General features: G+C 41.3%; 1 protein-coding gene across 6 annotated transcripts in view; it reads right to left on the reverse strand.

Moving 5' to 3' along the window:
- Esrrg (estrogen related receptor gamma) overlaps window positions 1-15496 on the reverse strand; it is a 606145-nt gene that overhangs the window by 157943 nt on the left and 432706 nt on the right. The window lies entirely within an intron of this gene.

Below are 15496 nucleotides of genomic sequence, written 5' to 3' on the forward strand. Positions count from 1 at the left end.
TGACGTGGAGCTAGGATGCCGAGTCAGGAGAACGTCCCAGAAGCTCATGCTGAGCACAGCAAGGAACAGCACTGCGAGAGTCCAGAGTGGTCAACATGACTTCGGATGAGCTGGACAGGAGACGCTGGATGTGTACGGTGTTCTCTAACCTCCACACACACGCCAGGGCATGGACATGCCTATGCTCTCACCCACTCATACAGAGGAACATACATGCATACATAAAAAAATGCAGGCATACATGAAAACACACACACACACACAAACAATAAAAGCAATTAAAATGCTAACAAAAAGCTATGTTTAAAGTTACAATATTTCTTTTGTATCCAAAGATTCAGGGTTTAATGTGCTTGGAGAAGAACAAAGGACCATTGAGGACAGTCAACCCATGCAGAATATAGCCTTCTGGCATCCTAAAGAAATTTCAAAGGCGATTATGTTCATAAAAATATGAACATCACAACCAGACTCTTACATTCTCAGTCCTGACTTGTGTGTGTGTGTGTGCTTCTCACTTCACATTGTTCTGACAGTGAACCACATGAACCTCACAATGCAAAATAGTCAGAAAGTTAACCCTTGGCTCCATCGTAAGCCCCTAGAGGGCAGGGGAAGGGATGGTATAGTTTGATTCTAGCAGCAAGACTGACCACACAGAGACTTAAAGACTGTTATGTGCTGGGTAAATGCTTCCTTGCTATGCTGAGGACAGTAGAGGTAGTGTTAATGACATCGTCATTACCGTCCCCCTGGTGCTTATTGCAAAATTTGCTAAATAAATTCCAACCATTCAGCCCCATGAAGATGTGATAAGAGCAAACAGATCATGTTTTTAGAGCAGACTCTACATCACGTTCAGTAGTAGGTACCTCTGGAATGACTTATATACATCTGAAGAACACGAACGCTTCCAGGGGTTCTCAGTTAGACCTAGCGCAAGTGTGAGGGATGCTCCCTCTGCTGCCAGTGGCCTTGTAAAGAAGCTGTCTTTAAAATAAAGCCCGCTTCACAGTCAGCTCTGTCACATGGTGCTTGAAGGTCTCTGACTACTTCCTAACCCTTTCCCCTCGTGATTAAGTGCATTAGTATCTTAATGAAAATGCATTCTGTTTATTGCCCCCTTGGGAAGGGGGAGGTCATCACACCAAATGCATAAATTGTCATCAGAGACAGTCCGAGTATAATTGCGATTTTGCTGCTCTGCATTGGTGGTACCCAGGGTCCATCCAAGTCCCCTGAAATAGGAGCAGATTATAGTAATTAGCATAGAGGCAGTCTGGGACCGCGGCATTGATGGAATATTTCAGAGTTAATCACACTTTGTAAACACTGATTTATATTGACTACCTTTCTGCAGACTGATGTCGCCTCATTAGATATCACATTAGTGGATTGCAGAATGGCTCAAAGACTCAACTACTCAGCAACTGCTGATCCAGTGGGAAGGAACACCTAGCCACTTGGAGCTATTGAAGATTGGCTAAGAAAGCATGACACTTTCAAACACATGTCTGAACATTATCTTGAAGAAAGTCAAGTGACCAAATGAACATTCTGATCCAAGACAACTGCAATAATAGAAACAACTACTTCTATGTGGGATTAGATAATAGATGACATTAATTGCATTAGTATAAACATTCACTGCCATCTTCTCAGAAATGTCACAGAGAGGAAACTGATGACAATGCCAATGAACCAGACTGGCTTGGTCAGGGCTAAGAAAAAGGAAATGTGAATTGGGACCATTTCCTTCAACTGATCCTGGAACTTTATTCAGCATCAGAAGAGCACTGCTCACAGTTCTCCCTATCTATCATCTATCCATATCTATCTATCTATCTATCTATCTATCTATCTATCTATCTATCTATCATCTAATCGTTCATCTGTCCTCTATCGATACGTCTATCTATCACCTATCAATCTATTGATCTACCTTATCTCTTCTTAAATTTTTTTTTTAATTAGGATGTTTATTTATTTAAGCAAGAAGAGAGAACAAGCAAGAAAGAGAATGGGCACACCAGGGCCTCCAGCCACTGCAAAGGAACTCCAGACACATGCGCCATCTGGTGCATCTGGCTTACGTGGATCCTGGGGAATCAAACTTGGGAACTTAGGCTTTGCAGGCAAGTGCCTTACCCACTAAACAATCCCTCCAGTCCCTTAAAAATTATTTTTTTCTGTTTTTTCTTCCATAGCTAGTCTGGCCTCTAACTTGAAATCCTCCTGCTTCAGACATACAAATTCCCAAGTAGCTACGATTACAGGCATGCACCATTGTGTTCAACTGCTATTGGTTTAGTATTTTGTTATCACATCTTTTAATTTCATACTTGTTTCAAAAGAAATTCTCCAGTTGTCTCTCTTGGGGAAAACTGAACAATGCACAAAAAGAAAAAAAAAATCATCAAAGTTCTTTGTTTTGATTTTGTGCGTAAAAAAATAGTATGGGGGCTGGAAAATGGTTCAGCAGTTAAGTCACTTGCCTGCAAAGCCTAACAATCTGAGTTCAATTTCCCTGTACCCACATAAAACCAAATTCATAAAGTGGCACATGCATCTAGAGTTCATTTGTAGCAGCTAGAGGCCCTGGAGCAGCCATTCTCATTCTCTATCTTCCCAAGTACTGCTGGAAACTCCTGAGGAATGTCTGAACAACCAACCAATGAAACCATCTGGCTTCGATAAGTACATCTTCTCTAGAAATTAATTAGGCACAAACCAGCTAACTCCTGGACAGATAGAGTAATCACCTCCTGAGCACCAAACTATACTTGCCACACCACATTACAGGTTGTACAGCATCCATGCATTTTCTGACTGATGACATCATGTCTCTTACCTAAGCTAAAATTTCAGCTGGGGTGGTGCTCATACTTGTGAATCTCATAAATTGGGAAGCTGAAGGAGAATCAACATGAATCTGAGGCCAGTCTAGATTATACAGGGAGTTCCAGGACAGTTTGTATTACAGAGTGAGATCTTGTCTATAATTAATTAATTAATTAATTAATTAACTGTGGGGATATAGCTCAGTGGTAGATGCCTGCTTAGCATTTGTACAGCCTAGCACCATGCACATCTGTATACACACACACACACACACACACACACGCACACGCACACGCACACAACTTCCATGTCCTTGTGAATTCAATCTAAACTACTAGACTAGCAAACAAAGTCCTCTTCCATTCTAACTCTCATCTACTTTTCCAGCAATATCTCAATTGTTACCTCAGATGAACTCTCTCATGCAACCAATTTGATTTATTCTCTTTTTTTTCTTTTGCTGCATGTCCTTCAAGGCTCCCCTCTGAGAATAGCATACTTCTGCCCCTCTTTTCTTCTGAAAATTATTTCCAAGTCTCAATGTTCAACTCCAATTCCATTCCAATCATTTATGAAAACTTCTCATACCATTTTAACAAAAAATAAAAAAGGAAAAAAAGAGATTTCTTAGGACTCCTATCTCCTTGGTTAGCCTCATTCTACAAGGAAAGGTCATATTCTATTAGACTTGCACATATGTACTAACAAGATTTTAGGAACTGTGTTTTCTGTAGTATGAAAATTTCCAATGCAAAAGATGTGTACAAGTAGAAGTATATTCTTAAAATGCTTTAGTTTTCTCTTGTTATCTCAAGGGCATCTTTGTTACAGACATCAATAAGGTGTTGTAGTGATAGCCAGAGGATCAATTAAACAATGTTAAGTACAGTAGGGAAACCTTTCAAAACCTTGAAAATTAGGCTTGTCACAAACAGAAATGTATCACAAATGAGAACGCTTAGCAAGCATAACCCAGCAGGACGCAGAAACTTCCAGAGAGGAGCATGGGAAAAGAAAGTCTGTTGGCTTTGGCAGAAACAGAAAGACTCTGACATGAACAAGATAAAAGCAAAAGGGGAGTGCTGTATGAAAATACACACAGGACAGGGAGATGGTGTGAAGAGAGTTACACTCATTATAACACTCGTTATTTACAAAGTAGTGATCTCGGGCATGGAGCTATAGTAGAAAAATATTTACAGGACACAATCACAGTGACTCTATCTACTAGTGACTTTTCTATATAGAACTATGTGAAGTTCTGAGTTTCTTCAAAAGAAGAGGGGAAATTTCTAAATTGCTATGTGAAGATTTCACATTCTACGTAATGAAGTATTCTAATACAAGCATGCCCACACATATGTGTAATCCAAGCACACAGGAGGCTGAGGCAGGAGAACTGCCTTAAATTCAAGCCTGGAATATATACCAAGACCCTGTGTATAAATCAAGCAAAAGTAAATCTTCTAATTTGCTTTCTGACCATTGTATTCCATAATTTTCCAATAGCAATGAAATATAGAGGCAGGGGATTTTTTTGGTTTTTTGAGGTAGGGTCTCTCTGTAGCCCAGGATGACCTGAAATTCACTATGGAGTCTCAGGGTAGCCTCGAACTCACGGCAATTCTCCTACCTCTGCCTCCCGAGTGCTGGGATTAAAGGCATGCACCACCACGCCCAGCTCAAGGCAGGGGATTTTTAATGAATTATTGATGAAGAGCTCTGCCTTCCCCTTTGCTGGATCCCCAGTGCTTACCAATGAGCCTGAAGTGTTGTATGGCAACTGGTGTAGGGTATAGAGGAAGCCACCATCACAACCAAGACAGCTACACCATCAGTGCAGTTGAGCAGAAACTCCTGTAGTTCTGGGTTCAGCACAGGGGCACGTGCACACATACTCTATTCTCACAAACAGTAATTCTACTTAGGAAATTCAATGACTGTGAGCTATGCTGTAAAAAATGGCTGACTACATTGGGGTGAAGGGATCTTCCAAAATCTATAGAAAATACAATGGCCCTTCTTAAAATTTCACTATGGTGGGAATAGATATAGAACTTAGTAGGTGAAGTACCTGCCAATGATGCACAAAGCTCTGGAGTCAATATCCGGGACTGCATAAAATTGGACAAGTGGTATAAGTTTATGATCCTAATCTTCTAGAGGTAGAGTTAGGAGGATCAGACATTCAAGGTCATCCTCAACTACATAGTGAATTCAAGGCCTAATTAGAATACATGAGACCCAATTTCATAAATAAAGGTTAACTCTAGGAGGAAAGAGAACATAATAGTACCAAGTGTTTTCAAGAATAATGTACCTTGAGCTAGAGAGATGGCTTATCAGTTAAGGCACTTGCCTGCAATGTATAAGGACTCATGTTCCACTTTCTAGGTCCCACATAAGCCAAATGCACAAGGTAACACAGTGTTCAAGGTCATACATGCGCAAAAGGTAGTGCATGCATCTGGAGTTCGATTGCAGTGGCTGATGTCCTTGTATGCCAATTCTTTTTCTTTCTTTCCTCTCTCTCTCATTCTCTCTATTATAAAGGCATGTGCTGTAATGCCCATCAAAAAAAAAAAAAGAATAATATAGCTTGAATTTAAGTGAATACTAATTGTTTACAGTAAATGAAACATTGTTCACACACACAAAAAAAGTTTCCATGAAGTTGTCTTGATACATAGGGTGTAACCTTGATTTCACTGAGTAACTCTGGTTTATATTTTGAAAACAAATCAACATTTCTCTAAATAAGTTACTTGCTAGAGGAAAAGCTCTAATTCAAGGGCTCTCCCATTGAGTTCCTTAGTCAATGTTGTTGTCTGTGACCACCCAAAGACTCCTTTGATGCATCTTAGAAGGTAGAGATTCTGCCCTTGAACAACCTCCCTTGTAGCTTTTACTATTCAATTAAAAACAAATTCATCTCATATTCAAATGTGCTACCCCAAGCACCCGAATTGTAATGTGAAGTCTACTCTGATAATGGTTCAAAGAAGTTCCTCCCGCTAGACCATGGTCTCTCCACAGGGCACTTGTTTTCCTTCTAATCACTAAAAGTGGAAACTGCATAAAACTATTTCCTATGGCAACCATGGACTCCTGGAAGGATGACCCTGGACCATCCTTTAGGAGCCTCTGAGGTTACTGTTCACAGCACAGGATTCTCATGGCAGACATGGAGTGTTCACGGGTTATAGCTTGCTATTTTCTGGGACTCATTTGTTAGAAGGCACTGGGGACTGAACAGTGGGGATAGAGTGGGGAAGCAGCTCCTGATGACATGACTGGCATTTTTCAGGTTTCGTCAGTAGCTGGGGAGTGTGTTCTGCTGCAGAGAGTCAAATCCACATGGAAGCTCAGGGTTTCTAAATCAGGCTGACAGAAGTGATAGAACAATTTATAATAACTCCTGGCGGCTTTTCAGAAAGTCCTGGGCTCTGATCACTTATTTCAGAGTCTTTTTCACAATTAGTTTGCAGGCAATATAATTTTCTCACTTACTGTTTAATAGAATCTTGCAGCTTGCTGGCGGATGGAATAACAGGGTATGTGCTGAACTCCAGCCTGGAGTGCCAGTGGATAATTTGTAGATTCCCTTTCAGTCACTTAATGGACTTTTACAGTTTGGCAGTGAAAGGGCTGAATGATGTAAATTAGCATGGCATCTCAAAATAAAAATATATGTCAAATCTTTATTCCCAACTCCTATGACTCGCACATGGTAACCAGGCATTTGGATTTATGGAGTTCCTAGGAGTTGCCTTGTTTTTCATTCACATAGACACCATCATTGGAAAACCAATTTGAAAGCATCTGTATATTTCCCCCACTTATTTTAATTTTATTAACAGAAGTAAATGGCTAGAGATGACCCATGGGGCACTCCACATGGGGTTTAGCCAATTGTTTTGCAACATTAAGTGATTTAAAAAATAATGGGATTTGCCTTGGCACACAATTACAGAGCACTGAGAACAGAACAAGAGAAGATAATCCAGAGCATTTTGGTTTTTAATGCCCGGAGACATAGAAAAACAGAGAGAAAACCTTCTTTTTATTGGGTAATATAAAATGATTTTCTATTTATAAAGCAAGTGAACTTCTTTTTTTCTTTTCTTTCTTTTTTAATATTTTTATTTATTTGCAAGTAGAGAGACACACAGAGAAAGAGACTAAGAGTAGGCATGCTAGGCCTCTAGCCACTACAAGTGAACTCCAGCTGTATCTGGTTTATGTGGGTACTGGGGAATCGAACCCAGTTCACTCGGCCTTTCAGGCAATCACCGTAACCACTGAGCAATCTCTCCACAGCCCTGATTTCTTGTTATGTTTTGTTTTTTCAATTTTATATAAAAGTTTCTAGCCACTTTCCACTGATTCCTCATAAAAGGGAAAATAATACAATTAATAGGTGAGTCTATACAATATGGACTAATAATTTATATCCACCTATATCTTTTGAATTGCCATAATTACACCAATGCAATGTAATTTAAGTGGCTTATTTCTTTTAATCAAATCTAGACTCCAAGTTAAACTAAAGAAGGACCCCTCAGTCTTATAGAGAGCCTCTTTGTGCATGCCCCGCAATGTTCATTCTTTGGAGTCATCACTAGAGTCATTTAGCACCTACTAAGTATATGCTATGGGGGGATTCATGCACATATTTCCACTCAAAGCATTATACTGACTCCACCACAAGTCCAAAGTGACTGACTTTTGTCTTCCACTACCAAGTCATAAACCTGCCCTGAAGTTCACTTGGTAATGTGGCATCATATAAGAACCGTGAGAGAGGATGACACCGTTGCTGGGTCTTCCACAGGAATACCAGGGATCACTCCAAATTGGGAATTGATGGTGTTTTGCCTTTAAGGAAAAGATGCCAAAAAGAAACACAAAAGAGATGACTTGCTAACCCTGAGCAGTATCCACAGGCAAAACTCTGCTTCTATTGTACAACAAACTGCCTGGGAAGCTCTTGGTGTTCATAGACAGTGCTAATTCCAACTGCAAAGTCACAATAAAATATTCATCAGAAAGACCCACAGGTTTCCCAAAAGAAGATAGACTTCTGTCAGAGCACTTGATTACCCACCAGAGATTAAGGGTAAACCTCTACTGCTGAAAACATCATAGGTTATCAATTTGGATCACGGAGAAACCTGGCTGGAATCTGGAAGGGAGCCAGTCCCCAGACAGTTAGCCTGTCTAGTGCTAGAAGGTGCTACATGAGCTATAGGGTAAAATGACAAATTGTTGTCCAAGAAACTCAAAGTCTAGGCTACTCAGAAGCAAACAACCTGACATGATTTTCACACAAGTGCAATTATGGCACACAGCCATGGTGGGTAACCAACTGCTCTTGGATTGGCTAAAAGATCTGCTCAGTAGAAAGAAACCCATATCAGGAACTGGGAAACAAGTCAGAATCATATCCAGATAACAAGTTTATTCTCCAATATCAAGCTCCTAACAATCTTGCTACAAGAAGGCCTACACAAATTAAATTTTCTCTAAACTAATAAGGGTTATCCCATTTAATCTGTGCCAACCTTCCTCTCCATTGGAGAATCTGCTTCTCTTTTTCATATGGAAGCAGGACCTGAGGAGAGACACAGTCCACTGTACCTCACCAGGGCCCCAGCTGAAACCATAGAGGAAGTGGGGAAATTAGCAAGTGCTGCTTTCTCTGCAAACCTGGTATCAGCACAAAGGTGAAGGAGGTAGACAGTGAGGACACTCAACTCCTACAGAGATCCAGAAATCCAGACGTTCCTAAGAGCCCATCACTGAAGTAGACCTAAAATGAACCCAACATGGCTCAGGGAATTTCATGGAGGGGCAGAAATTGTTAGAGCCACAAGTTGGGACATTACACACAAAGACATCGCCTCTTCCCCATAACTGATGGCTGCTCCCACAATGCATGTCCCACAATCATCTTGGGGATAACTGTCACCCCAATGAAGAGTCTCCCTTTAGAGGGGGTCAGGGATAAGGGTAAGGATGGTACCAACAAGAGCTATTTACATACTGAGTATGTCCATGACTAATAAAAAACCTGCAGCCCTGAGCTGGGGGCGGGCTTTGTTGGCAGAGTGTTTGCTTAGCATTTATGAGGCCCTGGGATTTATCCCCAGCACTGCAAAAACCATGGTGGCACATGTCTGTAATCCCAACACTTCTGAGGTGGAGGCAAGAGGATCCAAAGTTCAGGCCATCACTGGTTATATAAGGAGTTTGAGTTCAAGGCCAAAGTTAGTATGGATTACATGAGACCCTGTTTTATTAAAATTGAACTTGCAATGCCAGCCTCTAGGAGGCAGACCCCAGCAGAGGGGTATGTCACTGGGGTGGATCTGAATTCCAGACTGAAGATGTGAGAAGAGCAGTTTTGAGCTCTGGCTGTGCTTGCTTGCTTGATCTTAGTGATTGCTGACTGTTAGTTTTTTGTTTGTTTGTCTTCTCTGTGCTTGGATTTATGAAATGGAGCCAGGTTCTTCTGCCATCAAGGGAACTTCCCCTGGATTTCTATGCTGAAATAAATCCCTTCCTCCCATAAACTATGTTGGGTTGGATGTTCATCCCAGCAACGTGGAGCTGACTACAAGAGGGTAGGAAAAAGTTCTTGTGTGCCAATTGCACATCTACTTTTAGCATACTATCTCACTAATGACTCAGGAACGCAGGGGGAATGAGTGGGGAGTAGATGAAGAGAAAAGGGGAGAGAAGGAAAGGGAGACTGAAAGGGTACCTTCAAGTCCAGCTTCCCTTTTGTCAACTGTCTGAGCCCGAATAACTGATCTGTATGACTTTGAGGGAGACTCACATGCCTTTACACCTAGCAGAGACTTTCATGAAGTACAGATTCAAGTCATGTAAAGTTTGGTCCTCCTGAGAGAAAAAGAGAGAAGCAATGCAACACACTATTGATGACTACTGTTGGTTATCATGTACTATAACTAGAAAATCTAAGTCTAACTTAGGATATGTGATAAAAGCAACCTTCTTCAGATGTCTGCAAAGGTATAAAACTGAACATACCACTCATACCACAAGTTGAAATAAGGTTTTTTTTTATTATTATTTTTTATGAGAGAGAGAGAGAATTTGTTCATCATGACCTCCAGCCACTGCAACGGAACTCAAGATGCATGTGCTACCCTGTGGTCATTTGTTACCTTGCACATGCATCATCTTGTGTGTCTGGCATATATGGGATCTGGGAAGTCAAAAATAAGTCCTTATGCTGTCCAGCTAAGCACCTTAAATGCTAAGCTATCTCTCCAGCCCCTGATATTTGTCATGCCAGAAATTCTAGAGAACATACAGATGCATGGGGTAGTCACCAAGATGAGAAGAAGATGTGTAAGAATGGAGGAGCTAGTCACTTGACAAAGGACCAAATTACAGGAGTGCACTTCTTACTGATGAACCACAACTCCTCATGAATCTCCCTGCCACCTCACAGGAGCCCTCAGACTGCCTGTTGCTGACTAAGATGTGAGGCAGCTAGGAGTAAAGAATTTGCAATGCCCTTCATATACTTCACCCCTGCCTTATCTTTCTCTGCAGGTCAATGTCAACTTCTATCCTGGTCCCAACACCACACTCGCACTGGAACCCAGAGAATGCCAGAAAGCAGAGCTTTCATTTTCCTGCACGTCATGTGCAAGCACATGCATGGTCATATCTTCACAGACACTCCTCTGGAGCTCCCAAGACCAAGATAGGGGTCCTTACAGGTACAACTTTCTCAATTCACACCCATCTCTAGGTGAGCACTTCTCTTTACAATGACCAGACCTTTATTCTGTGTCTTTGGGACCTTCTTCTCCTATCTCATTATATGTCTCATTATATGTCAACCTTATGTTTGTTTGTTTGTTTGATGCTTGCTTTTGAGGATTCCTGGCTATGTTGCCTGAGCTGACCTTAAACTTGAGGATTATTAAAGGATTCTTGCTTTACCCTCCCAAGTTGTTAGGGTTCTAGAAGCATGCCATGCTGGCTACCTGACAGCTCATTTTTTTTGTGATCCTAGTCTTTATTCTCCCATTTTAGAGTATAGCTTTTTTTCTGGCTTATATTGATTGTCAATTTGGCAGGGCAAAGAATCAGGTCCGAGGGATTACCTACGCAATGTTAACCTTTGGGCCTGCCTGGGAGGGTTTGATGAGGCTAATTGAGATGGGAAGACTCACCTTAACTGTGGCACCATTCACTGGGCTGGGGTCCTGAACTGTGTAAAAAGGGGAGGTGAGTGGCTGAGCAGCAGCACTCAACACTCTACTTTCTTCTGTGGACTGAACGTGACCACTGGACTCAAGCACCGACTGCCCTGCCTTCCCGCCATGATGGACCATGACCTAGAATGGTAAGCTGGAATAACCCCTTACTTTCTTAAATGACTCCTTGCTAGGGACTTGGTCAGAGCAACGAGAAAGGTACCGGTATAGTCCCCAATTGTTATTAAAATAAATCAGTAGATTACCAGTAGAATTGATTTAACATAAACTAGAAAAGATTTATAGGAGATTAGACTTCAAGGAGATTCTAAATTCCAGTGGTTTAGGTGCATCACTTTTTTTTTTTTTTTCATAGATCACTGTTAAAGTTTTGGGCTGGAGAGATGGCTTAGCGGTTAAGCGCTCACCTGTGAAGCCTATGGACCCCAGTTCGAGGCTCAGTTCCCCAGGTCCCTCGTTAGCCGGATGCACAAGGGGGGCGCACGCGTCTGGAGTTTGTTTGCAGTGGCTGTAAGCCCTGGCGCGCCCATTCTCTCTCTCTCCCTCTATCTGTCTTTTTCTCTGTGTCTGTCGCTCTCAAATAAATAAATAAATAAATAAATAAATAAATAAATAAAGTTCTGACACAGTTTAAACAGAGAGGCACTGAAGGCAACTACAGACGACATCTCTTTTATTACACTGGCCACTCACAGTGGAGCACATCATCAGTGGAGAAAGGTAGACACTCTCAGGACAAAGAAAATGTCTTACTTTTTAGGCTTTTAAAGAGAGGTGTTTGCACTGAGAGACAAGGCTTTATGCAGGGGAATGTGCTAGTGTTAAGGAATATGAAAGTCACTGGATGGGTTATAAGTTCATAATAACGTCATAAATCTGGGTGCCCTGACTGTAGCTGTTCTTGTTCAGATTCTCATTCATTCTCACTCTGTCTCTGTCTTTCTTTCTCTCATCATTCTCTGTGTACCTAGGATAATAACGGAACCACAGAGGTGGCATAGCTAATTGTCTCTGTAACACTCACATCTGTCCTATTAAAGGTTCGTGTCTATGACCTAACAATACCGACCAGCCTTCCGTCAATTCACCCTCTCTACAGACATCCTGATCCATTTAAGTGCTTTCTACATGTCCCATGACAACTCAGATATCAATACCAAAGACTCTAATAATAACCACTAAGTGTTCTATCTACTCTCTGAAGTGCTGCCCACTCTGGAACTCCTGTTCTACCGATGGTATATTTCAGAAAACAGAGTAGGTAACATACCCAGAATTACATAGTTAACAAGCTAACAAGTGTAGAGCCAGGATTTGAACCCAGGCATCCTTGCTCAGAAGAATGCACTTTTAACTTGGACTTAATGCAACCGGACTCAAATCATCTAGAAGTCACCAGTGAAGAGGTTAAGAATAGAAGCACACAATCAAAAATCCTTTGTGTATCTGTTGTTGTTGATACTGTTACTGGATGGAGGGGAAATTCCTATGCCTGACACAGGAGCCTGGGAGGATGAGGTGGGGGTGGATGTTGGCATTGTCTTTTGCTGTTGCCAGGCTTAGGGTACTACGGCAGCTGTGGGGTAGGATAGGGTTGCTTTTGGAGAGTGGAATCTCTCAACACCTCGAAAAGAAATCCCTCAATATGTCTCTGAAGCACTATGGTTTGTAGTCAGTTTAGTTCCACAGAAACCAAACAAAGCAGGATGCCAAAGCAACAGGTGTCCCATTGCACACAAGGCATTTTAAAGATCCCAAAATAATGCTATTGTTCATGACATAAAGAGGTGATCTATGATCATGAAGGTGTGTTCAGAAATACATTTGAAAGGGAACGATAAATGTAGAATGAAAATTCACTCGTTATACCTATTTGTGGTTTGCACCACCTATAATCCCAGCATTTTGGAAGCTGAGGAAGGAAGATTATAAATTTAAGGTCATTTTCGGAACATATAACTAGAAAATTTCACAAACATAAAATGAAATAAAAATAAAACAAAGTACCAAAGTGCTGATAAAATTATGGCATATGTAAGCCATCTCTTCATCCAAGGTATGTAATTCTTTGATGTAATTCTGTCTAGTTGGAAAATGTGGCACTTCACACTAAACTAGGTTCCCTACCTCATATGCACATCCACGTCATCTAAGTTATTTTTATGGAGTTTTTTTTTTTCTCATTTAGTTTTGCTTCTCCAGTATTGGTGATAGAATCCAGTGCCTCACATATGCTAGGCATGAATTCTCCCAATAAGTTACAGTCCCGATCCTTACTTAGGTTTAAGTTCCTATAGAGAAGAGGTGGTGTCACAAAGTTCCCATGACAGGGATCAAAGATAACTACTGCCCCAGGAATTGTCTCATATCTTCCAATCATAACCCCATTTTTTCATCACGTAAGATACAGCATCATCTTTTACATATTTTCTTTTCTATCCTAGAAAAATTAATTAACTATGCCTGTCTATGGTAGTTTTAATCAGATGTCCCCCTCAAACTCATATTTTCTGAATGCTTGGTCCCCAGCTGATGATAATTTGGGAGTAAAGTCTTGCTAGAGGACATGTGTTGTTGGGGGAGGGCTGAGGGGTTTTACAGCTTGCCCCCCCTTGCCAAAACTTGTCTCACTCTCATGTTGATGCTTTCTGCCTGCTGTGGTAGAGCTCATGCCCATAGTTTGCGCATGCTATGAGTTCCCATGCAAACATGAAGTGTCCCCTGGATAGTGTAGGGCAAAATAAAAATTTTCCTACCATTTGCTGCATTGGTCGGGTACCTTAACCCGACAATAAGAAGGTAACTACAACAGAAAACTGGTACCAAAGGAGTAGGGGTATAGTTGATAGAAACCTGACTGTGTGGCTTTTGGTCTTTTGTAACCGTTTGTGGGAGAAATGTTGAAGAGTTTGAAACCCTAACCTAAGTGATACCTTGCAGTGCTGTAGGCAGCTTGATGAACCCATTTATTTATTTATTTATTTATTTATTTATTTATTTATTTATTTATTTATGAGAGAAAGGGAGGGAGAGAGGCAACAAAAGAGACGGAGAGTGGGTGCTCCAGAACCTCTAGCCACTGCAAACAAAGTCCAGATGCATGTGCTACCATGTGTGTCTGGCTTATGTGGATACTGAGGAATCAAACCTGGGTTCCTAGGCTTTACAGGCAAGCACCTAAACTACTAAGTCATCTCTCTAGCCCATTGATGGACTGTTCTAAACAGAGTTTGAAAGAACTAGATGTATAGAGAAGTGTGGTCTGTGAGGCTTGGTTTATGAAGGGAAGGAAGAATTTTTTTCCAGACTAGGCTAGAGTCAGTTTGTGTCCTGAGAACCCGAGCAAGACTGAATTTAGAGAAAATGGATGGGTGTGAGCTGATGGATATGACACAGAAAAAAAAATGGAAGCTCAGGTTGAAGATCAGCCACTTGAGCTGCAGTTTGCTTGAGATATTACCACTTTTGAGATTCAGCCTGGAGAGCCTAAAAGAACAATGCTGAAGGAATATTCCTGCTGTTCAAAGTCAACATTATTCCTCCTTATATTAACAAATTTGGTAGACTACCTGATACTATGGAAGAATAATAAATGCAGGAAAAAAGAAAACAGTCCTTGGATTTGCAATGTGGTATTCTGGAAATGACCATGTGAGCCAGAGTGGTTGGGGTCCCTACCATACCTACCAAAGGAGACATGAGGATGAGCCTAGAGTTGCAGGGGAGACCACAGGTTTTTTTTTTAAGACTCCAGGGCTATATTATGTCTGCCAAGTGCTGGCTCAGGATAGAGACTTCCCAGACTCTGAGCATCCCAGAAGGGCATAATTGGAAGCCTGGAGACTTTGTTGGAGAAATGGAAGTATAGGACTTGATGTTTCCCTGTTTGTTTTAGATATTACATTTCTGCAATGTTTCCTAACAATGCCATCTTGTGAAGTGTGAATGTTTACTTTGTGCACTTATGTGCTTTTGGTACCACTGACTCACACTTAAGAGACCTTGAGCTATGGGGTGTTTGAAAAGTGATGATATTTCTAAAAACATGGGGACTTTTGAAGTTGGGCTGAATGCATTGTATTTTACATCATGGATGATCATCAGTTAATGGGGCCAGGGGCAGAATGATGGGGTTTGAATCAGATGTCTCTTATAAACTCACGTGCTCTTAAGTCTTGATCTGCAGCTGATAGCTTTGCAAGGTGGAGCCTTGCTTGAGGATGTTTGTTGTTGGGGACAGGCTTAAGGGTGTTATGGCCAACTCCTTCTGGCTATAGTCTGGCTCACTCTCCAGCTCCTGTTTTCCACCTGCTATGGCAGGCAGAAATGATGTCCAGCCTGTGTTCACACCATGCATTCTCTTTCCATCATGAAGCTTCCCCTTGAGACAGTAA

The sequence above is a fragment of the Jaculus jaculus genome, chromosome 1 (assembly GCF_020740685.1).
Source record: "Jaculus jaculus isolate mJacJac1 chromosome 1, mJacJac1.mat.Y.cur, whole genome shotgun sequence".
Taxonomy (NCBI): Eukaryota; Metazoa; Chordata; class Mammalia; order Rodentia; family Dipodidae; genus Jaculus; species Jaculus jaculus.